The sequence below is a fragment of the Hypanus sabinus genome, chromosome 3, assembly GCF_030144855.1.
Source record: "Hypanus sabinus isolate sHypSab1 chromosome 3, sHypSab1.hap1, whole genome shotgun sequence".
Lineage (NCBI taxonomy): Eukaryota > Metazoa > Chordata > Chondrichthyes > Myliobatiformes > Dasyatidae > Hypanus > Hypanus sabinus.
In genome coordinates, this window is record NC_082708.1 from 187,598,286 (window position 1) to 187,611,232 (window position 12,947).

The 12,947-nt window shown below is 43.5% G+C and overlaps 1 protein-coding gene across 2 annotated transcripts in view; it reads left to right on the forward strand.

Annotated features, from left to right (window-relative positions):
• The first annotated feature begins 440 nt into the window (after window positions 1–440).
• LOC132391963 (cytochrome P450 26B1) overlaps window positions 441–12,947 on the forward strand; it is a 59,769-nt gene continuing 47,262 nt past the window's right edge. The window contains exon 1 of one of the 2 annotated variants that reach the window (XM_059965790.1): window positions 441–519. The gene's annotated coding sequence lies outside the window, so the exon portion shown is untranslated. The remainder of the gene's footprint in view (window positions 520–12,947) is intronic. The other variant, XM_059965788.1, reaches the window with a different exon arrangement.

The following is a 12,947-nucleotide window of genomic DNA, read 5'->3' on the forward strand; positions in this document are numbered from 1 at the left end:
TTTGTGAGGGGACTTCATTTGAATATATAAGGAAGAATAAATCTGAAAAGAAATTCTGTTCTCTAAACTTTTAGAAAGATTAGATAAAGGATTAGGCTCTGGAAAATCAATGCGTGCATTTCAAATTGCGACCCCCCCCCCCCACCCAAACTGAGGTAAGACTCAGAGATGTCTAAATGACATTTATAGAGAGCTACTCTAAGTTCTCCTGGTATAATGGGCTGGGTTTGCAAGGGTCGGTGATTTAACCCAAGAGCTATTTGCAAACGTCCTGTTATTTTGCAAAAAAAAGCCAACATTTTCGGAATCTTGAATATTCATGATGTGACTGGGATAATTCCAGACGCACGTGACCCAGGAGGAGGGGCTTTGTGGTTGAAGTTTGCTATATATATGTGAGGAAAATCATCTCTATGTTTTGATTTTTTTTTGCCATCTAACGAAATATAATTCCGATAAATATATATTTTTTAAAATCACCAACAGCTGTGAGTGGGATCGCGAAGTGACTGATTTTAGGTAAGTTCCATCTCCCAAATCTAATTCTCAGCCAACTTCTCAACCTAGCCTTCTTTTTCCACAATTTCTGCTATTTTATGTAAATATAACGGATTTAACCGAATTTTTCGTTTATCCGCATTTTTTGCAAATGGTACAGTTGCGATTGCATTTATTCCAAGGAGAGAGTTAGGTTCGTTTGTTCAAGTACGCTGGGTGTGAGAACGGACAACGAATTCAGTCTCTTTCCTTTGCCCGTCTTGCAAACGAAAACAAAGTTCTCTCTGGTTTTCCATTCATACCCTCTATTTCCTCGTTAGGGGCACAGGCACCACACAGTTTGCATCTGCGTCCTGACACGGGTTGCGAACAGGTGCAGTGCGCGGAGCGGTGTTCTCAATTCCTAGGTCTAATGCGGGGGTCCGGAGACTCCGGGAGGGGCGCTCAGATGCCTTTCAGGGAGACCAGCGAAGGAACCGACCTGGCTGGCTTCTCGCAACTTTTAGAGGGGAAGGAGGGGTGGATTTCAGGAGAAGGGGAATCAACCCCGACAAATAAAGGAAATTTTGACCGGGCCACCCCGATCAGCTCTTGAAATTTATCCCCGGAAGATCCCTTGCCGTCTATATAGCGACCTAGGGACGTCCGGGTCGTTTCCCACTGTTCCCGTCCTATAGGGAATAATGCTGGAATGTCGGCCAGCTGCGGATTCCCCGGGTCCTGTTTCTGTACGACTTTGTCACCGATGTCTTACCGATTAATTTGCGATTTATTGGGCGCTGTGAATTAGCGATAAAACTGCGATGCAAATTTGAGTATCTTTGTGAGAATGAAGAGTGTGTGTGTGTGTGTGTGTGTGTGTGTGTGGGGGGGGGGAAGAGAGAGAGTGTGTATGTGAGTGTTAACGTATGAGGGTATGTTTGTATGTTACAGAATAGTGTACCTGTGATTATGGATGTGCGTGTGTCTGTGTGAATCGTATATTTCTGAGTGTGCGTTTGTGAGTGAGATTGAATGTATGTGTGCGCACAAGTGAGAGAAGTGGTTGTGAGTGTGACAGTTTGTGAGACATGAGTGAGTGTGTGTGAACAATGTATGTAACTGTGTGGGTATGTGTGAAGACATGGATACACAAGTGAATTTGTCTCAAAGAATATATTTGTGTTTGTGATTGTGTGTGTGTCAATGACAGTGTGTGAGAGACTGTGTGGGTGGACGACTGCTTGTGACTGAGTTTGAGTTTGTATGAGTGTTTACGTATGCTTGTATGTGAGTGTGTGTGAGTGAGCATCTGTGTGTGTCTTTGTATGCATATGCAGGTGTATTGTTGTATGTGTTTGTGTGGCTCTGTGTGGCCATATGTATGTATGTGTTTGTATATGTGTGAGTGTGAGTGAGCGTGCATGTGTGTGTCTGTATGTCTGTTTGTGTCTGTGAGTGTGTGCCTGTGTGTGTGAATGTGTATGTGTGTGTGTGAGTGTATGAGTATGTCTGTGTGTGTGTGTGTGTGTGTGTGTGTGTGTGTGTGTGTGTGTGTGTGTGTGTGTGTGTGTGTGTGTGTGTGTGTTTGTGAGTGAGTGTGTGTGTGTTTGTGAGTGTTTGTGTTTTTGGATGTGTGTGAGTGTGCTTGTGTGTTTGTGAGTGTGTGTGTTTATGGGTGTTTGTGAGTGTGTGTGTGTGTTTGTGACTGTGTGTGTGTGTACCTTGAATCACAACATGTAAGTGACTCTGTCAGTGTCTGAGGTATCAGGTTTATTATTACTGAAGTTTATTACATGAGGTGAAATTTGTTCTTTTGTGGCAGCAGTGCACAGCAAAGACAGAAAATTACATCAATTATCAAAATAAGACAATGGTGCAAAAAAGAATAAAGAGTTTGTTGTTCATTCAGGAGTCTGATGGCAGAGGGAAAGAAGCTCTTGCAGAATCATAGAGTGTGGGTCTTCAGGCTGCTGTACCTCCTCTCTGATCGTAGTAATGCTGAGAATATACACTTGTGTATATATACTGTATGCCTGTATCTGCATATTTCAATAATTATACTGTAGATATCAATGAGTTTCTGTTTGTGTATTTGCCCATGAGTGTGTGTATGTGTGCGTGTGGCTCTGAGAGTGTTTGTGTATGTTTTAACCCTCTGTGTCAATATGTGAAATGTTTTATATTTGGTTTTTGTGTATATATGACTGGATGTTTTTGCCTCCTGTGTGCCTGTATCTGTATGTATGTGTATGACTATGTCCACAGCTCTGTGTACATATACTGTATGTTGAGAAGAGGAAATTCTGTCCCTATACCCTATTGGCTCCAAACACCTGACACCAACACGTTCAGCTCAAGACTAGGGAATTCTACTCTGAATTAGGGAAGCACTCTTGGGCCTTCTTCAAATTTACTAAAATTATTTAGTTATTTTTTTTATTGAGATACAACATTGGAACAGGCCCTTCCAGCCCTTCGAACCACACAGCCCTGCAATCCCTAAATTAAATCCTAGTCCGATCGTGGGATAATTAACAATAAGCAATTACCTACTGACCACTACTTCTTCAGACTGTGAGAGGAAACTGGAGCACCCAGACAAAAGCCATACAGTCACAGTGAGAACATACAAGCTCCTTACAGGCAGTAGTGGGAATTGAACCTTGATTGCAAGTACTGTAAGCATTGTGCTAACCACTACACAATTTTACTGTAGATAGAAATTATAATGAATCAAAACAACCAGATGTATTAAGGTGATATGCTGTGTCTTTAAGAAGGATGAATACCCAGTGTACTAGTAACAGAGGCAGAGATACAGAAATGTTACAGGTATTGAATGACACTTAGACATGTAGAAACACACAGTCCCCAAAGACAAGGCAGATAAGAAACAAAGTGCAAACACACTGTTTCACAGCGGTATAAATACTAAAACACTGGTACAATCAGAAAAGCTGGAAAATGCAGACAGGCTCAGGAATACAAAGATACTGAGAATCAGAAGATTCTTGTGACTATTAAACATGAGAAAATCTGCAGTTGCTGGAAGTTCAGAGTAAAACACAAAATGTTCTGGAACTCAGTAGGTCAAGTAGCATCCGTGGAGGAGAATAAACAGTCCATGTCTGTGTATGGATGAAACATCTTATCAGAATCGGAGATTCCTTCTTCTCCAGCCCTTTACCTTCTCCACCTATCACTTCCCAGTATTCCCCCAGCTACCACCCTCCCCTCACCTGGTCTCACCTATCACTTGCCAACTTGCATTCCTCACCTCCCTCACTTTCTTAGACTGGCTTCTCTCCCTGATGAAGGACTGTTCATAAATCAGCCCAAAATGTTTGTTCCTCTCCATAGATGCTGCCTGACCTGCTGAGTTCCTTCAGCATTTTGTGTGTTATATCATCAAATGGGCAGAGAGATGTGCAGACACAGAAAGATAAACATTCGCACTGTGGAATACCCACCCAAGACTACACAGGCAGGGGACACACATTCACACACAAATTTGCATGCAAAGGAATACGCAGACTTGCAGGAATAAAGAAATACACAGAAACTTAGAACACCCCTGTCCCAGAGGTATAAATGCACAGTAATACAGAGAGATGGAGCAGTGAAGAATGCAGGAATATCCTCAGTATATCCTGTACCTAATAAAGTGGCCACTGAGTGGGCTTCTGCTGCTGTGCATTCAGAGATGCTCCTCTGCACAACACTGTTGTAACATGTGGAGGAAACCAGAGCACCCGGAGGAAACCCACTCAGTCACTTCCCTGGCTTCCTGCATGTCGTCTTCCTGTCAGCTGAACCACCCTGGCCATTGTCCTCTGACCTCTGACCTCTTTCATTAAAAATACGTTTTTTTGCCCACACAACCACCGTTCACTGGATGTTTTGTTGTTTTTCACACTATTCTCTGTAAACTCTAAAGACCATTGTGCATGAAAATCCCAGGAGATCAGCAGTTTCTGAGATACTCAAACCACCCTGTCTGGCACCAACAGTCATTCCATGGTCAAAGTCACTTAGATCACATTTCTTCCACATTCTGAAGTTTGGCATGAACAACAACAGAACCTCTTGACCATGTCTGAATGCCCTAACACATTGAGTTGCTGCTACATGATTGATGATAAGATATTTGATTCAACAAGCTGGTGTACAGGTGTACCTAATAAAGTGGCCACTGAGTGTTATGTTGTGAAATTTGTTGTCCTGAAGTATAGGAACTTGGTTCTGCTCACCTTTGGAAGTGTACAGCCATAAAGGATTACAATGGAACACAGGGATATAAGCACAGGAACACGTTAACTCAGAAATACAGGTATACAGGAATATACTGAGTACATACACAGGAGAGTACAGACTCAGGAACACACAGCGGCAGGTATTGCCAAGTGATTGATACCTTTACTGGGAAAGTTCAATGTTCAATGAAAATTTATTAGAATCAGAACCAAAATCAGTTTTAATATCACGGTTAACTAAAACTGTAGAGTATGAATTATATACACAGTATGTATTTTAAAAAGTTAAAGAAATAGTGCAAAAAGCAGTGAGGTAGTGTTCATTGTCCACTTAGGAATCGGATGGCAGAGGGGAAGAAGCTGTTCCTGAATCATTGAGTGTGTGGCTTCAGGCTCCTGTACCTCCTTCCTGATAGTGACAATGAGAAGAGGGCAGGTCCTGGGTGATGGAGGTCCTCAGTGATGGATGCCACTTGTTTCAGTAATCACTCCTTGAAGATGTCCAGGATGCCGGGGTGGGGGGTGCCCGTGATGGAGCTGACTGCGTTCACAACTTTCTGCAGCTCATTTCAATCCCGTGCAGTAGCCCCGCCCCCTCCATGCCACACAGTGACGCAGCCGGTTAGAACGCTGTATATAAACAAAGACCAACAACAAAAAAACAATGTGCAAAAGAAGACAAACTGCAACTAAATAAATAAATACTGAGAACGTGAGTTATGAAAAGTCCTGGAAAGTGAGTCTGTAGGTTGTGGGATCAGCTCAGTGTCGTGGTGTGTGAGGTTATCCATGCTGGTTCAGGAGCCCGATGGTTGTGGGGTAATAACTGTTTCTGACCTGGGTGGTGTGGGACCTGAGGCTTCTGTGCCTCCGTGAGAAGAGAGCATGTACTGGGTGGTGTGGGACCTGAGGCTTCTGTGCCTCCGTGAGAAGAGAGCATGTACTGGGTGGTGGGGGTCGCTTTCTTGTGGCAGCGCTCCTTGTAAGTGTGGAGGGCTTTACCTGTGACGGATTGGTCTTTCAGTTGCTGAGCGCGGTGTTTTCAAACCAGGCTGTAATGCAACCGCTGGAATACTCTCCATTATGCATCTACTGAAGTTTGTCAATAACTTAGATGAAATGCTAAATCTGCGCATGAATTCAAGAGGTTTTGCAGATGCTGGAAATCAGGAGTAACTCACATTATAGGCTGAGTCAGGCAGCATTTATGGAGAGGAATAAAGCTTCACAGCTGGGGGTCTTGCATGGTTGTAGTGGATGACAATCTGCATCAGTGCAGGTGCCCAACAGGGATGTGTGCTTAGCCCCCTGCTCCACTCTCTAAACCTGTGACTGTGTGGCTAAGAACAACTCCAACACCATATTGGAGTTTGCTGGTGACACCACTGCTGTGGGTTGTATCAAAGGTGGTGATGAATCAGCGTAGAATGAAAATTGACTGAGTGGTGTAGTAACAACGGCCTCTCACTCAACGTCAATAAGATCGTGGACTTCAGGAGAGGGAAAGCAGAGGTCCATGAGCCAGTAATCATTGGACGATCAGAGGTGGAGAGGGTCAGCAACTTTACGGTCTTGGGTGTCACTATCTCAGAGGGCCTGTCCGTCATATAAATATAATTACAAAGAAAGCAGAACAGGAGTCTGCGGAGATTCAGAATGACATTAAAAACCTTGACAAACTTCTATAGATGTGTGGTGGAAATTGCGCTGACTGGCTGCATTATAACTTAGTGTGGGAACACTAATGCTTTTGAGTAGAAAATCCTACAGAAGGTAGTGGATTCAGCCCAGTACATCACAGGTAAAACCCTCCCAACCATTGAGCACATCTACATGAAACGTTGCCATAGAAAAGCAGCATCCATCATTAAAGATCCTTACCACCAGGGCAATGCTCTCTTCATGCTGCTGCCATCTGGTAGAAGGAACAAGAGGCCCAGGACTCGCATCACCAGGTTCAGGGGCAGTTACTACCCCTCAACCATCAGGCTCTTGAACAAAGGAGAATAACTACTCTCATTCTATTTCCAGTGTTCCCACACTGATGGCCTTACTTTAAGGACCCTTTATCTTGTTATTTCATGCTCTCATTATTTCTTGCTATTTATTTATATTTGCATTTGCACATTCACCCTGTTTATAGTTACTATTCAATAGATTTGCTAAGTATGCCCACAGGAAAACAAATCTCAGGGCTGTCTGTGGTGGCGTGTGTACTCTGATGATAAATTTTACTTTGAACCTTGAGCTTTGAACATGACTTCTGTTCCTCAACATGGCCTTCACTCTCCACGGAGCATTGCAGAACCCTCTTCCTGGCTATTAGTGTCACTGTAGATCTCATCCACTTAATCCACTAGAGCTGGCTTTGCATGCTAGGATAGGCATGACCCTATCTCACCGGGGTATGAGGCCCACAGCTACCCTCACCTCTTTTAGACCTCCTATTGAAGAAGTGTACCAGGGCATGTCTTTCCCATGCTAACAGCTACTAGGGACCACAGGAGAGAACTGCTCCTGATTGGACACAAGCCCCTTCATCACAGGTACCACTCCCTGGACACCCCATACATCCCTCAGAGAGCAAAATAACTCTGCGACAAAAACATCATCGTAAACATCAGCCCATATGTTGCTTGAGTGTCCAATATCTGTTAGATAACTGGTTGGCTTTGGTAGCATGCAGACTGATAAGTAGGCGAGGTGGACAAAATTCGGTCAACACCCAGTAAACAAAAGCCCTTTCGGATGTTGTTGGACCTGTCCCTAACCTGAGGAGTTCATTGTAACTGAAATGTCACATTGGTGTTTGTCCGTCCTGTTGGGTGTAGTCTTACAATGATTCTATTGTGTTTCCTTGTAATTACTGCGAAAGTCTGCAAGAAATGAATCTCAGGGTTGTACATGGTGGCATAGGTGTACTTTGATAATAAATTTACTTTTGAACACTTGAACTTTTTATACAGTGTGTGTGGAAAATGATGCCTCTCACCCTGAACCTATGTCCATTAGTTCTAGAGTCAGTTGTTAGAAAAAAAAGTATTTCAGTCAACGTCGCCATTTCTGAAGAAATTTTCCTCTCTATTTGCTTCACTCAGCCCTGGACAGGAGTTGGGGTGGATAGCAATGTTCTTCTGCTCTGGATTTTCCTTCCAATATTTCCTCTGGGATACTCCCCGATCCAGTTCTCATTCTCCCCTAGCCTTTCTCCTCATTTCTACAGCAGAGCTCCCCTACCCCCTCGCAACCTTCCTCATTTGCCTCCTTCATTCAGTTCCAATAGATTATTAATTGTAATGGGGATGGGCTGACTCTGCAGCTCTTTGTTATACAGCTCTAGAGGCAAAAATTCGATCACCACTCTCTGTGTAAAAAACTTAACCCTGACATCTCCTCTGTGCCTACTCCCCAGCCCCTTAAACCTGTGTCCTCTTGTGGCAACCATTTCAGCCCTTGGAAAAAGCCTCTGACTATCCATCATCTCATCATCTTGTACACTTCTATCAGATCTCCTCTCATCCTCCATCGCTCCAAGGAGAAAAGGCTGAGTTCACTCAACCTATTCTCATAAGGCATGCTCCCCAATCTGGGCCACATCCTTGTAAATCTCCTCGGCACCCTTTCTATGGCTTCCACATCCTTCCCATAGTGAGGTGACCAGAACTGAGCACAGTGGGGTCTGACCAGGGTCCTATATAGCTAACGTTACCTCTCGGCTCCTAAATTCAATGCCACAATTGATTAAGGCCAATACACCACATGCCTTCTTAACCACAGAGTCAGACTGCACAGCAGCTTTGAGTGTCCTGTGGACTCGGATCCCAAGATCCCTCTGATCCTCCACACTGTCAAGAGTCTTATCATTAATACTATATTCTGTCATACTTGACCAAAATGAACCACTTCACACTTATCTGGGATGAACTCCATCTGCCACTTCTCAGTCCAGTTTTGCATCCTATCAATGTCCCGCTGTAACCTCTGACAGCCCTCCACACTATCCACAACACCCCCAACCTTTGTGTCATCAGCAAATTTACTAACCCATCCCTCCACTTCCTCATCCAGGTCATGTATTAAAAATCACAGAAGAGCAAGGGTCCCAGAACAGACCCCTGAGGCATATCACTGGTCACCAACCTCCGTGCAGAATATGAAAAGTCTACAACCACCTTTCTGTGGGCAAACCAGTTCTGGATCCACAAAGCAATGTCCCCCTTGAATCCCATGCCTCCTTACTTTCTTAATAAGCCTTGCATGGGGTACTTTATCAAATATCTTGCTGAAATCCATATGCACTACATCTACTGCTCTTCCTTCATCAATGTGTTTAGTCCATCCTCAAAAAAATCAATCAGGCTCATAAGGCATGACCCATCCTTGACAAAGCCATGTTCACTACTCTTAATCATATTATACCTCTCCAAATGTTCATAAATCCTGCCTCTCAGGATCTTCTCCATCAACTTACTACCACTGAGGTAAGTCTCACTGGTCTATAATTTCCTGGACTATCTCTACTCCCTTTCTTGAATAAAGGGACAACATCCACAACCCTCCAATTCTTGGGAACCTCTTCCGTCCCCATTTGGATGCAAAGATCATCACCAGAGGCTCAGCAATCTCCTCCCTCGCCTTCCACAGTAGCCTGGGGTACATGTCATCCGGTCCCGGTGACTTACCCAACTTGATGCTTTCCAAAGGCTCCAGCACATCCTTTTTCTTAATATCTACATGCTCAAGCTTATCAGCCTGCTGCAAGTAATCACTACAATCACTAAGATCCTTTTCCATAGTGAATACTGAAGTAAAGTATTCATTAAGTACCTCTGCTATTTCCTCCAGTTCCATACACACTTTCCCACTGTCACATTTGATAGGTCCTATTCTTTCGTGTCTTATCCTCTTGCTCTTCACATTGTAGAATGCCTTGGGGTTTTCCTTAATTCTGCCCGCCAAAGCCTTCTCATGGCCCCTTCTGGCTCTCCTAATTTCCTTCTTAAGCTCCTTCCCAGTAGCCTTATAATTTTCTAGATCTCTTACATTACCTAGCTCTCTGAACCTTTTGTAAGCTTTTCTTTTCTTCTTTTATTGTTTTTTTTGTACTGCTTTTTCATTCCCCTTTACACTTGTGTACTGGAAATGACATGAAGCAGTGGCATTTTGAATCTTGAATCTTGAATGCTCCAGTTTCCTTCTACATCCCGAAGGTATGTGGATAGGAAGATTAATTGACTAAGTTGCCTCTAATATGCTAGAATCCTGGGAAAATTGCTAAGAATCTGGGAAGTATAAAAATGAGTTTAAAATATGAGTATATTGCCAGCATTGTCTCATTGGGCAGAAGGGCCTGTTTCTGTGCTGTAACTATAAATCTATGAAACATTAACTTTATTTGTCTCTCCCCACAGATGCTGCTCGACTTGCTAAGCATTTCCATCATTTAATGGTTGTTGGGTTAGATTGTTTAATTGTCATTATCTTTGCAGTTTTATAACTTATGCTGGCTTGTCTGTTATATAACCAGTTATACGGTACTGTACAAAAATCTTAGACACATATACATAGCTAGGGTGCCTAAGTCTTTTGCACAGTTCTGTAGTAATTTTATGTATTGCACTGTACTGCTGTTACAAAAACACATGTGAGTGATAATAAACTCTGATATGGGTCTCTGTTGTGGACTGAGAGTGGGAAGGGGGCAGGGAAAGGGGAAGGGCGAGGAGAGGGAGGGGGAAACATGAGGGAGAAATTCTGTAATGATCAATAAACCAATTGCTTGGATCAAATGACCCTGCCTGGTGCCTCAGAGCTGGGTGTGTTTGCATTCGCATCACCCTGCTGCAGCACTCCACCTTCACCGTTCTCAACTCCCGTTCAGATTTATAGACTCACTTCCCACTCCACGTTGACAAATGCAGCACCGTGGAAAAGTCTTAGACACCCCGGATGTATGAAGTATATTTGCCCAAGGCTTTTACACAGGACTGTATGCATGTATACATGCAACTGTTCAGTCTGTTTCTGAATTGTCACAGTACATATTTGAGGTTTTTCAGTGGGTCTCCTCGTGGTTCCAGTTCTTTGTAAGTTCTGGAACATTCTCTTGAGTTTCACTATTTCAGTCAGGGCTATCTGATTGGTTATGTGTGAATTTGAATGGAATTTTCCCTATCTGTGGAAAATGAAACGAACTGACCACACACCACTGCCATCATTGCTTCTTCTCTCCCCTCCGCAACCAGCTTCTGCTCCTGTCACTGTCTGTTTTTAATTCTCTCTGTGCTTTATAAAATGTTTGCGAAGCAACAATTTTATGCCTCTTTCCTGATTTCTGAAAGAACCTTGGATTAAAAACATGAGGATTGAATATGGTTATATTTTCAATTTTAAAGGTCCATCGATCCAAAATTTAAGATTCTGTCTTAAAATGTTTGGCAAAGGCAGCATTTTAATTTTAATTTTGGTTTTTGTCTATTCCTGTCCTCATGGAAGAAATCGAGTGCAGTTGTAGACATTGCCTCATATACTGATGCACAGACTGGAATTAGAATTGGGGTATTATTGCCACTAGTACAAAGCTATAGTGAAAACATTATCTTGCATGTCATTCGTGCTGTTCATACAGATGGGTACCTTTAGGCAGGGGGGGCTCATCAGCCTTGGACGGCAGCCGCCAAGGAGAGGGAAAACTCTGATTTTAAACCTCTGCTGCCTTGCCACCGCACCCACCCATGGGAATCTGCGGGAGTAAACCCCAAGGAAGAAATCCTGAGCCAGGGTCCCTGAGGCAGTTTGATGTTGTTTACAAACTTCACTCTGGCCACTGTGACGACATTGGTGCCAAGCTGAATCAGCCCTTGCCCTTCCCTCGGACTACATCAGTGACGTGGAGGGGGGGATCTGCTGCATGGGCAACAGCCGGTTCTTCCAATCCTCCCGGCCGGGCCTGCACCCTGGAGAGGACGCTGTCCACCAGACATGTAAACCCATGATCCCCTGGGATCGACGGCTGCCTACATACAGACACAAGGGTAAAATAATAGCAGAATGCAGAATAAAGTATAACAGATACAGAGAAGACAATAAGATGCAAGGTCACAACAAAGTTGATTATGAAGTCACGAGTCTAGAGTCCATCTTTTCAAACTAGGGAGCCATTTAATATAGCAGGGAACATAGAACAGTACAGCACAGGACAGATGCACAACAGATTCTTCAGATGCTGGAAATCCAGAGCAACACATATATAATGCTGGAGAAACTCAGCAGGTCAGGCAGTGTCTATGGAAATGAAATGTCTATGGAAAATCTGCCAAAGCTGCTTCATCTCCCCTTTTATATCCTCCTGATTCCTTGTTCAGTGTACTATGCTGGTTGGAGAGCCTATGTTCTGGTCACCTCATTATCGGACAAGAAGCTTTAGAGAGGCTGCAGAGGGGATTTACCAGGAAGCTGTCTGGACTGGAGAGCATGTCTTAAGAGGATAGGTTGATCAAGGCAGTACAGCATCGAACAGGACCTCTGACCCACAACATTGTGCCATTTTTTAAAAACTACTCCAGGATCAATCTAACTCTTTCCTTCCATGTAGCTCTCCATGTTTCTTTCATCATGTGCCAGATAAGGTAAAGGGGAAAATTAGGAGGGTTTACAAGTGTATTAAAAGCAAAAAAGTAACTAGGGAGAGAATAGGGCTCCTTAAAGAACAATAAGGTTGTCTTATGTGTGGAGCCAAAGGGGATGGGCGTACTGGTCACCAATTGGTCATCTGGGACTGAAAGGGTTAACGTATGAGGATTGTGATGGCTCTGGGTCTGTACTTGCTGGAGTTTAGAAGAATGAAGGGGATCTCACTGAAACATATTGAATATTGAAATGACTAGGTAGAATTAATGAGGAGAGCACGAAGTAGGAGATATCCATTTAGACTAGTGATGAGGAGGAATTTCTTTAGTCAAAGTGGAGTAAATCTGTGGAATTCCTTGCCACAGATGACTGTAGAGGCCAAGTCATTTGGGTAGCTTTAAAGTAGAGGCTGATAGGTTCTTGATTAGTTGAGGTGTCAAAGGTTACAGGGAGAAGGCAGGAGAATGGGGTTGAAAGAAATAAGACGGAATGGTGGAGCAGACTTGATGGGCAATTGGCCTAATACTGCTCGGAAGTCTCATAATCTAATGGTCACCTATGTTTACCATTGAGAAGGAAATGGTC